General features: G+C 40.4%; 1 protein-coding gene across 1 annotated transcript in view; it reads right to left on the bottom strand.

Annotated features, from left to right (window-relative positions):
- hs6st3b (heparan sulfate 6-O-sulfotransferase 3b) overlaps positions 1–12,520 on the bottom strand; it is a 280,965-nt gene that overhangs the window by 221,548 nt on the left and 46,897 nt on the right. The window lies entirely within an intron of this gene.

The following is a 12,520-nucleotide window of genomic DNA, read 5'->3' as shown; positions in this document are numbered from 1 at the left end:
CATCGTCCGCAAACAGCAGAGATGAGATTTTGTGGTTCCCAAACCAGACCCCCTCTGCACCCTGGCTGCGCCTAGAAATTCTGTCCATAAAAATAATGAACAGAACCGGTGACAAAGGGCAGCCCTGGCGGAGGCCAATGTGCACTGGAAACAGGTTTGACTTACTACCGGCAATGCAAACCAAGTTCCTGCTGCGGTCGTACAGGGACCGGATAGCCCTTAGCAAAGGACCCCGGACCCCATACTCCCGGAGCACTCCCCACAGGGTGCCCCGAGGGACACGGTCGAACGCCTTCTCCAGATCCACAAAACACATGTGGACTGGTTGGGCGAACTCCCATGAACCCTCGAGCACCCGATGGAGCGTGTAGAGCTGGTCCAGTGTGCCGCGACCAGGACGAAAACCACACTGCTCCTCCTGAATCCGAGGTTCGACCATCGGTCAAATTCTCCTCTCCAGTACTCTGGAATAGACCTTACCGGGGAGGCTGAGGAGTGTGATCCCCTATAGTTGGAACACACCCTCCAGTCCCCCTTCTTAAAAAGAGGGACCACCACCCCGGTCTGCCAATCCAGAGGCACTGTCCCCGATCACCACGCGATGTTGCAGAGGCGTGTCAGCCAAGACAGCCCCACAACATCCAGAGACTTAAGGTACTCAGGACGGATTTCATCCACCCCAGGAGCCTTGCCACCGAGGAGCTTTCTAACCACCTCGGTGACTTCGGCCTGGGTAATGGATGAGTCAGCCTCTGAGTCCCCAGTCTCTGCTTCCTCTTCGGTTATCATGATAACAAAACATAAGGACTCATTAATATAGAAGCATAATCAGCAAACACCCTTAAAATTTAATGAGCTCATCTATTCCCCAGGGGACACTCAAATACTTCAGGTGTAGGTATCAAGAGATTACCATGTGCTGTTAATGAGTTATCATGTTCACAAAAAATAAGGACTGATATCCCATTAATATAGAAGTATAAGTAGCAAACACCCTTAAATTCTAATCAGCCCATCTATTCCCCAGGGGATGAATAAGTACTTCAGGTATAAGTATAAAGTGATTAGCATGTTTTATTAACCGGTTATCATGATCACAAAACATAAGGACTGATAGCTCATTAATATAGAAGCATAAGCAGCAAACACCCTTAAAATCTAATCAGCTCATCTATTCCCCAGGGGACACTCAAATACTTCAGGTATAAGTATAAAGTGATTAGCATGTTTTATTAACCGGTTATCATGATCACAAAACATAAGGACTGATAGCTCATTAATATAGAAGCATAAGCAGCAAACACCCTTAAAATCTAATCAGCTCATCTATTCCCCAGGGGACACTCAAATACTTCAGGTGTAGGTATCAAGTGATTAGCATGTTCTGTTAACGGGTCATCATGTTCACAAAACATAAGGAGTGAGAGCACATTAATATAGACGTATAAGTAGCAAACTCCCTTAAAATCCAATAGCTCATCTATTCCCCAGTGTCAGGACTCGTGGTGGCTTGACAAAGGAAACAGTAGGAGACTGCAGACTCACAGACATGGCCGACTGAGATGAGTAAAAGGCTTTATCTGGTAACCAGAAATTGGATTCGGTGCACAGGTAATCAGGCATATAGGCAGAGGTATCAGACATGGCACAGGCTGGGTCGTGGTCCAAAAACAAGCAGAGTTCATACAAATGGAGTAAGAGGCAAAAACAAAGGCAGAGTCAAAAATAGGCTGAGTTCAGGATAACAGCGAGGCGGAGGTTGGAGTGCACAAGCAAGGTCAAAAACACTAGAGAGCAAACTGGACAAATGCAAGAAATTGAACAAAGTCAACAATCAGGCAGTGAGCTGTGGAACTGTGAGGGCTTAAATAAGGAGGGAAGAAGAGGGAAGAAAGGCAAGAGAGTGCGGGAGCGAAAAACAAAGAGGTGCAAAGCAAGAGAAGTAAGTGACAGAAAAACTGTGAACAGTGTGACGTATTCCAGACAAACAATAATATGTGAGCAAAACAAAAGGGGCGAAACTAAGAAATACTGTGACTAGTATAAAAAGGGGAAAAGCAAGAAACCTAACAATAAACCAAACTAGGACGGAACTGATATTGGCTGAGACGTAAAAGTGAATACAATAAATGATGATAGCAAAACAAACCATTGGTTAAACAGAGAATAAAAAAGGTGACTACAGAATAATGCAATAAATAAAACAAGATAACTGATAAACAGAGAATGCAATAAATAACAAACGGAATATAATCTGACAAGAAACACTGAAGATAAATAATAACAAAAGCCTGTGATGAAAGCATAATACAATAAATGTGATAAACAGAACTAAACTAAGACAAAACGTAAGGGACCAAAAGTGAAAGAAAACAAAAACCAAAGAATGAACTAGTGACGAAAGTGTAAAACAAAGAAAAGCAATAAATAGAACCAAACTGAGATTTACATGACAAAGTAAAAACCGGCAAACCACAGAGGAAATTATGCAAAGAACTCAGACAGGAACCCCAAGCCGGGGCAGAAGCTGACACCCAGGGGACACACAAGTACTTCAGGTGTAAGTATCAAGTGTAAGTATCACAGCATGTTCTGTTAAGGAGTTATCGTGTTCACAACTAAGAAGGGCTGATATCTCATTAACATACAAGTATAGGTTGTAAACCCTCTTAATCACCTCATCTATTCCCCAGGGGATAAATAAGTACTTCAGGTGTAAGTATTAAGCGGCTACCCTGTGCTGTTAACTGGTTATCATATTCACAAAACATAAGGACTGCTACGCCATTAATATAGAAGTATAAGTAGCAAACTCCCTTAAATTCTAATCAGCCCATCTAGTCCCCAGGCGTTACCTAAGTACCTAAGGTGTAAGTATCAAGTGACTACCCTGTGCTGTTAACTGGTTATCATATTCACAAAACATAAGGACTGCTACGCCATTAATATAGAAGTATAAGTAGCAAACTCCCTTAAATTCTAATCAGCCCATCTAGTCCCCAGGGGTTACCTAAGTACCTAAGGTGTAGGTATCAAGTGACTACCATGTGTTGTTAACTGGTTATCATATTCACAAAAATAAGGACTGGTACATTATTAATACAGAAGTATAAGAAGCAAACATATTTAAAATTGAATCAGCTCATCTATTTACCAGGAGGTGCCTGAGTACCTAAGTTAAAAGTATGAAGCGACTCCCATGTGCTGTTAATGAGTTATCGTGTTCATTGAAAACAGGGATCGCTATCTGATAAACATACAAACACAAATAGCAAACACCCTTAAAATATAATCAGCTCATCTATTCCCCAAGCGGTAACTATGGTACAAGAATCAAGTGACTGCTAATGAGTTATTGAGAATGTGTCCACACACCTGCAGACAGGAGGAAGCATGATGACATAAAGTCCTGAACACTGCATAGTGTACACAGGCCAATACCATTGAAAAATAAATATTTCATGATTATTTGTTGTTATCTCTACCAGTTCTGCGGCGGTGTGGATCCGGTGAAGCGTGACACCAGCATGTGCTCAGACCTGAGCTGATCACTGAGCAAGAGCCCTGCAGAAAATATGTTTCAAAAGCAAACATCACACTGTCATCGACGTATTTAAAACCTCTACCTGCAAAATAACAATGAAGCAAACATAGTGCACAAAAAACCTTGTCTTCCCCAAAAACTGATGAAATTGGAGTTGCCGTCAGCCACGCGACCAAATGCCACCCTTTAATCAGACGATAAGAGCTGAATCAGACATTTGGAGATTCATATTTGCTGGACCAGCAAGTATTTGACAGCAGCATGAGAGAGGCGGCTGCTGTTCTGGCGAGCTGCGCGGCTTTCATTACACAGAGTGGCTTTTAGAGAACCACCGTCCATCTCAAACCACTCACAGCCAAACGGATGATGACAAACAGGCACAACAACACACACGCACACACACACACACACATACGGCTTTTTATTCCACTCAAACACTAATCACACAATGTGTATTAAGGACGGAGCGAGCACCGAGCAGACAACGCAGGCCTCCTCCTTTGTTGCATCATGTGTCAAAGCAGCAGATTTCTAAATAAGACACAAATCCTCTTTGCCATCACAGAAATCTTCCTAAAAGTGATTAAAAACTTCTGGAAGGCAGGAAGCACTCGCGCAGTACTACACACCTTGACAGAGATAAGCCTTGTGTCATAAAATAAGCAAGAGTCAAAGAAAAAGATTATTTTAACCCACAGTAATACTTGTATTTTTACAGATAATCTGAAGTTTTTCTGAAGCTCTTCTTTAACTATGGAATGAAATCAGTGTGTGTGTGTTTATGGGTGAATGTGATGCATCACTGTAAAGCACATTTACCAAAAGTGGTTTCTTTCATCCTATAAATTTTACGACGGGTCACAGCTTGATGCTCTAAAATCAGTCCTGTCAGTAAATCCTATTTACGCCCTGAGGCCCATTGGCGCTTATCCCCGAAATCTATACTGTCAAGCAGATGCAACGGCATGCAAGTCCATTGCAGGTTACTTTCCAAGTCACAACAGGTTCCCATTTACAGCGGAGTGGACTGGGACAATGCAGAAGAAGTGTCGTGTTCAAGGTAGCATGAACAGGATGATCTGTAACGCTAGCGCACCGTCTAAAGCTCATACCTAAAGTGTATTTGGGGCTTGTCCAACTCCTATGTAGCTATTAAGACACAGCGTGAAACGGGTTGTATTTTGGTATTAGTCCAAGACCACGAGCTCAAAAATCATCAAATAATGGAAATTTTGCAGAATAAGCTGAAATTTTCCGGATAGGTCCAGAAAAAAGTGTGGATCAACATATTAAAAGTCCCCAAAGAACCCCTTTAGGGCTTTTCAAAAATCTAAGATGGCGTCCAAAATGGCCGCCATTTCAGTTTTTTTTTAAGTATATATCTTTACTCCTGGAAAGTTTATAAACCTGATTTAACTGTCTGAATAAATGTTTAGAGCATGAGAAACTCTTTACTATGATTATCTAGGTTTTAGGTGTGAATTCCCTAGATCAGAGGTCTCAAACTGATTCCAGAAAGGACTGAGAGGGTGCAGGTTGTCTTTGCAACCACCCACCAGGAGATTAACATCAGTTTGAGCAGATGGAATCAGTTAATCGGTGAAATCAACCAGTGGAGTGGGTGGTTACCAAGAAAACCTGCACCCTCTTGGCACTTTCTGGAATCAGTTTGAGACCTCTACCTTAGATAATATCTAGATGTCATAGACAGAGCTGTGAATTCACATACTTCTGCTACCTTACGCATAATTATTATCACATGCCAAAGCATTTGCTTATGGACAGGATAAAGAAAGTCCCAAAGGGCTTTCTATAAACCTTCACAGCTATTCTTTTCAACTCTACAAACATTGGTGGTCAGTTTTTTTTTGTGTGTGTGTGTGTGTGTGTGTCTCAAAAATGTGAAATGTGACTGAAAGAAGAAATAATCTAAAGGGAAAAATGCAAGTGAGAATTCAATTAAAAAATATATAAATACAATGGCAGCCATTTTGGATTCCAACATGGCCACAATCTTAGATTTCGACATTTCCAATGCTCAAAACGTCTCTTGCGAGGAGTTTCTCATGCCTTAATACATACATCTAGACACTTAAATTAGGTTTCTAACCTTTCCCGAAGCAAACGTTTAAAAAAAAGTGAAATGGCAGCCATTTTGGACACCATGTTGGATTTTGAAAAAGCCAGAAGGGGGATTTGGGGAGAACTTTATTATAAGATTTTACACATTTTCTGGACCTATCCTGAAAAATTCAGCATATTTTGGAAAAATTTGACCTTTTTTTTTTTATCCTGAAACTCTTGGACTGTATCTGTATGTTTTGGACATAAAATGAAATAAATCAGTCAGATTGGCATTTGTTATCCTCTTTAAGAGCTGGAGTGCACTGAATCCTCTGATGCTCCTATTTAGTAAGCGGACTCACATGAGACATTTTCTGGCACGTTTATGGATCTGTGTGTAGCGCCAAAAAAGCAAGCGGCAAGCAGCCACCAAAGCTCCCTGAGGTGAAGCAGTGAAGCAATAAAGTGACATTTTGTATATATTTTTAATTATATTACTCTTTACTTTTATTTTGTTGTGAATAGTTGTTCTTCACTTTGATTGTTCATATAGTTTGAAATTAGTATATTTGTCAGTTTCTTTCATTTACAAAGCCTAGGACTGATGGCCACTAAAAACACAGCCGCTTGTCCACAGTGTAGAAGTTATAGCTCCTTACACATCTCTGTAAATGCATCAGAGTACTTTTCATGTTCAAATAACTACTAAATGGCTAACATTTTCTGAAGCAGATGCCTTGTAGACTTGGCTTTTTGGTTATGTGGCAAACCTGAAAAGACAAAATGTTAAAAATTTCTAAATGAAAATCTGCCTGCTGCAAATCTCTAAGCGGGAATTCAGGAACAAAGTGTGAATGAAATAATGCTGTCTTCCATATTCCTCGGAAGTCATAACTCACTACTTTGTGTTCCATTTTCTAAACAGTACCGTAATTTAGAAAACAGGCTGAATACAGTACTTCCAAAAAATATGCAGTCCACCAAATAGAACAGATGGTGCAGAAGTTACATTAGTGTTTTACTGCTCGGTGTCGACAATCACTGCTCTTACCAACATCTGCTGGGTTAGCCAGTATTAGCGCCACAAGCCGTTAAACAACACATTATACAACATTTTATGCATAAAAATGTTGTAGCACCATGTTCTCAGACAGCAGTGGGGCAGTACTGAGCCATCTTGGATAGTGACTTTGAGGTATGTGGGGTTCGAACAAGTTGACAAGTTGAATGACAATTTCAGGAGACGTTCCTGGGAAAATCCATCCTCCATCAACTGCACTGGAAAATCCAAGAAATGGAGTGCACCATAATCTTTGGAATTTATGCACCTTCTGGGTCTTCCCCAAGTTTAAAGCTACAGTGTTTAGCATTTGGGGACGTTTATTAGCAGCAATGGAATATAGCATTCATAACCATCTTGTCATTAGTGTATAATTTACCTGCAATAATAAATCAGTATATATTCACATTGATTTTGAATGACACCTTCATACTGACATGAGAGTGGGCCTCCTCATGGAGGCGGCCATGTTGCATCCCCATGTAGATACAGTAGCTGAAAAGAGATATACTGACTCCATCTTTTGTATTTCATGACACGACCCCAAGACTGAGAAAAAAGGAAGAGGAATCAGTGGTTCCCCCCCTATACACTGTCTCTGGGTTGTTAGCACAGGCTAATAAGTTTGAGAAGCCGCTTTTTTTTAAATGGAGGGTCATAGTACATATTGCTTGTCAGAAGAAGAGAAAACTGCATTAATCCCCACTGCCAAAGAAAGAAAAACATAAAATTAAGCAAAATCATGACCACTGATGGCATAATGCAATCTGCAACCCTACCACTAGATGTCTCTAAATCCTACACACTGTAGCTTTAAAACATGCTTTAACGTCCTCAGCTCAGAGATGGTGGCACAGTTATTTTTAATGACTGAACAACCATCAAATATGACACATTCTCGACAGGATGGGGCAAATTGAAATATACTTCCTACAGAGTTTGAGGTGCTCAAATGTCTGCAAAAAAGACGCTGCAAATGCCTGCTTGTCTTGAATAAGTAGCCATTTCATATATAGGTGAAAAGTACTGAAAATGTCTTTCCCAAAGTGAAAGTTTCAACATAAACTAAACATATGCGTGTGAATGCCTGCTTCATCTACTCCCAAATGTAGTTTAAACAATTTATTCCTGGATAGGTGAAGTGTGTGGAACACCTTCAATGTTAGTGGTAGGAACACTATGCAAATGGATGAAGGCTGCACGCGTGCTGCTGCAGAATGCCAAGTTGTTTCTGGAATTTAGAAGCTCAGTTCTTCCTGCCAATGTGCCTTTACACTGTCTTAAAGGAGAAAAAAAATGAATAAAAATTGTACAGTACAAAGTGGAAATCAAGAGTGGTTCAATGCTCATTCATTCCTTCATCTACAGAGGCATCTACAGAGATTTTATTTTTGAAAAGAATGACACAAAATACAATAAAGTGATGATAGTTTATTGGATGGGCAGTAAGATAATGAAAATTTTTTTACTCCTCCCAATAACAACTCTGCAACAAACAAAGAGCTGTAAAATATGACCAACTATATTTTTGATGAAGCTATAAAAAAGTAAGTCACACCTTTTTGTTGTATTATCAGCTCTTTTATTTGAGATTTTTGTGCATTGTTGTAGCATATCTTTAACGTCCTTTGCTGTGAGCAGGACACTGATGAAAACCTTTTATGACTCTGTGATGGCATCAGTCATACTCTACACTGTGGTCTGCTGGAGCTGTGGAAGTTCTGAGAGGGACAGGAAGCGACTCAGCAGATTAGTCAGAAGGGCTGGCTCTGTCCTAGAATGTACTTTGGACTTCAACTCTGTTGCTTTGTTGGCATAAAGCACTGTTTACCATATCAATGGACAACAAAACGCATAGACAATTTTGTATATTGTTCAAAATGTGCACTTGTGTTTATTGTTTGAACCTTTTTGTTGTACAGTCTTTCACACAAGACCTCAAATTACCTTTATAAAGTGTCAAAACAGTTGTTTATTATAGTTTGCTGTGTGTTTTGAATAAATGTGTGTGAAAAATTATTTTCCGCTTTAATTTTTTCTTTCTTATTTTTGTTTGTAAACCTTTATCACTCTTATAAAACACAACAAAAGCATATATGAGGTCTATTAGAAAAGAAACCAACCTTTTTATTTTTTTTAAAAAACCATATGGATTTGAATCACGTGTGATTGCGTCAGACAAGCTTGAACCCTCGTGCGCATGCGTGAGTTTTTCCACTCCTGTTGGTTGCGTCATTCGCCTGTGAGCAGGCTTTGAGTGAGGAGTGGTCCACCCTCTCCGCGGATTTTCATTGTCAGGAAATGGCGGAATGATTTGGACTTTTTTCCATCAGAATTTTTTCAGAAACTGTTAGAGACTGGCAGCTGGAAAGCATTCGAAAAATTTATCTGGCTTTCGGTGAAAATTTTGCGGGCTTCACAGAGAATAAGGACTGTTACTACAGCTTTAAGGACGGCTTTAAGGACGGCTTTAAGGACGGCTTTAAGGACGGCTTTAAGGACGCTTGGCGCGCCACGCTCCGTGCCGCCATCGAGAGCCACAAACCACCGGATCATTTCTAAACAGATGGCTCTGTGGATCCGTGACCATTGTGTGCACTTTCTCTGGTTATCACAAGAGCTGGACATCAGCCATTTTCCAGCAGATTTCACTTTTAACAAAAGATTTTGTCATGGAAAGCCGAGTGGAGGCTTCGCACGTCATGACCGATTTGCTGATGGAGCGAGACAAAGGAACACCTCCGTTTTGGTCTCACAGGATGGCTTTGAGACGGCGTTCAGACAGCTGTCGGTGGTTTTTCCATCGAGTGATTATCCAAGAAATTGTGAATGTGCCTGGACATGCCAGAACATGTCCCATGAGGCTTCATCACGACGTTGCTTTGCGCCATGCGGCAGCGCCGCGACGTGCGGAATTCCTCCGCACGTCTGTCTCAATGTGCCGAAAAAGTGCTGATGTCCACGTCTTTTCACAATTCCTGTGCTAGTCAGACGACGTCCCAGATAAAACACAGCGTCCAGTTTGGAAATGAACGGCACATTCCACTGTTACAGGAGTTTTTGTCATGGAAAGAGGAGCGGAGGCTTCGCGCATCGCAGCGGTGCCGCATGGCGCACAGCAACGCCGTGATGAAGCCTCACAGGCCATGTTCTGGTGAGTGAACTGTCCAAAAAAATGCCCTTGGACCCCAGAGGGTTAAGCAGCTCCTTCAGTAATAGATTGTTGCACCCTAGGTGCAAAACAGAACGCCTCCACAGGTCATTTATTCCTACTGCAGTCAGAATGTATAATACTACAAATTGTTTTAGCACCATAACCACCTACTGACTGTGCACTATTAATTACTTCTACCGCCACCTTTTGTGCTTTATTACATGCACAACTGTGCAATTTATCCTGTGCAATAATTTTACCAGATATACTCACTTATATTCTATTTTTATTTTCTATTCTATTTTTCATGTAATCTTATCACATTAGTATTTATACACCCACCAGCAAACATTGGAATATACTTTAGTCACCATTCTTTAATGTAAATATTTTTCTTTTTTTGGTCAGTGCTGTGATTCTTGGGAAAGCCATATATAGTTATTCTTAATAATAATAATTATGAATGTGTGATTTTTCTTTTTCTTTTTAGATTAGAGATAATCAATAACTTTGAACTATAGTACTTTGCACATAGGAATGCCCTGAAGAGGGGGAGGGTGGTCGCATGAGCGTGGCAATACTGTCTGTCGGAAAGCCCACCCCCCATGTATTTCAATAAAATGTCTGATTGCATCACAAATACCAAAATAAATCCCAAATAACTCACTTGTTTAGTACCAGATCTGTTCCGCCTTGTGTGCAACTCTCGTACTGCGAACTGTCAAACTGGCGTCATTGTCATGTGACTACTACCAGTGCACACTGATGATGTCATCATAAGTATATAAAAGGCATGGACGTGGTGTGGAAAAACATTGTGAAAAGTTTTTTTTTTTTGCATTTTTTGCCTGTTCTGCGGAATGATCTTCCTGCATCAATAAAACAGTCAATTTCTGTAAAGACTTTCAAGTCCAGACTTAAGACGTACTTATTTACCCTTTTGTATGTCTAGCGTACTGGCATAGTTTGTTACTATGCTTTTTACTCTTTTAAATTCATTTTATTAGGAAACGGAGCGTACCACAGCCTCAACTTTATCTACAGTCTGGGTCTGTCAGTGAAGCTTAGGGCTGGTGGCCGGCAATCACATTAGTATTTCTTCTGTTTTCTTGTTGCTTAACCCTCTGGGGCCGACGGCGTCGTATACGACAGCTAACACCAAGCCTTACTAAATTATAAATAACTTTTGAATGATATGAGATAGAAACTTACTTTTTTTTTTGCTGAAAAGTTAACTCCGCGGACTTTCGAGCCAGCCATTGGCCATCTTTGTACTCCTCATAGAAGCTGTGTGACGACATGCGTAATGTGAGTGTCCAATTGGAATTAATTCACCGTCACATGGTTTTCCAAAATCCAATCGTAGGGCAGATTTACCTCACGTGAAAAGCCAAAGATCGTTTTCAGGAGTGATATGTTACTAGTTGGCCGGTTTGAATAGCCCCCTGGGTGCTCCAATGAGTACATACTATTAGTACATACTCAATGCACCCTGCGCCATTATGCACAGCGATCAGTGAAAGCAGGAGCAGACGGAGAGCCTCTGATGACAATCTCACGTGCTCAAACAAAGAGTGTGTAACTATCAGGATTGCTCCACTAGTTTGCATGTGAATGTTATTGGATAACTCTGTTGCTTTCTCCGCGTAAAGCACTGTTTACCATATCAATGGACAACAAAACGCATAGACCGTTTTGTATATATTGTTCAAAATGTGCATTTGTGTTTATTGTTTGAACCTTTTTGTTGTACAGACTTTCACACAAGACCTCAAATTACCTTTATAAAGTGTCAAAACATTTGTTTATTATAGTTTGCTGTGTGTTTTGAATAAATGTGTGTGGAAAATTATTTTTCGCTTATTTTTTTCCTTGCCTATTTTTGATTATAAACCTTTATTACACTTATAAAACACAACAAAAACATATATATTCTGAAAGCACAGGTTGTTCTGAAAAAAGAGACATAAAACTTGATTGTGGGATGCAGGGAGAGCTGTTGTTTCTTTATTTTTTGGTGGGCTTTTAAACAACTTTAATAACTAATTTAATTTAGGGTGGGCATTTAACCTGCTTTCAATAAAAAAATTGCCATCACTGTTGATATCATGACAAATTAGCCATTTCTGAAGATACCATACGTTTTCTTCATTGAAAACTCACTGAAATCACATTTAGTCACCTTGTTGCCTGTTCGACATATGCTGTTGTACCCTCTGTGAAGGTAACACTTAATTATCAAACCAAGTGGATTACCATGGTGGCCTGCAAGCTGTGAAGACTTGGATTAATGACACACGAAAAGCAATCGCTTTGCCCTGGAAGTCCAAGGCCTACAAGGGCACACTGGGCTCCACATATAATAAACACCCTATCACAGCAAAGAGCACTTGCTTTCGACATCTGCAGATACGACCACAACCATAAATCTGTTCATCGTTTCCCCCTTCAGGTTCATCTATGTCCAGAGGGCACCCATTATGCTGCCCGTTTTCCTTGACAGATTAAACTCATTGTGGTGCTCACACGGCTGCTCTTTTAGACTATGCAAGAAACTACAGAGATATGTGTGAAAGGATTAATTTGATCTAAAACAAAAAAAAGTATTCATTTATTGACATGAATCAAGGTTCTACCTTATGAAAGTTTGCTACTTCCAAGGGTGTTAAATTCAGTTACATCAAAGATCCGAGCCCAG

This window comes from Thalassophryne amazonica, chromosome 14 (genome assembly GCF_902500255.1).
Source record: "Thalassophryne amazonica chromosome 14, fThaAma1.1, whole genome shotgun sequence".
NCBI lineage: Eukaryota > Metazoa > Chordata > Actinopteri > Batrachoidiformes > Batrachoididae > Thalassophryne > Thalassophryne amazonica.
This window is presented reverse-complemented; position numbering and strand designations above follow the sequence as displayed.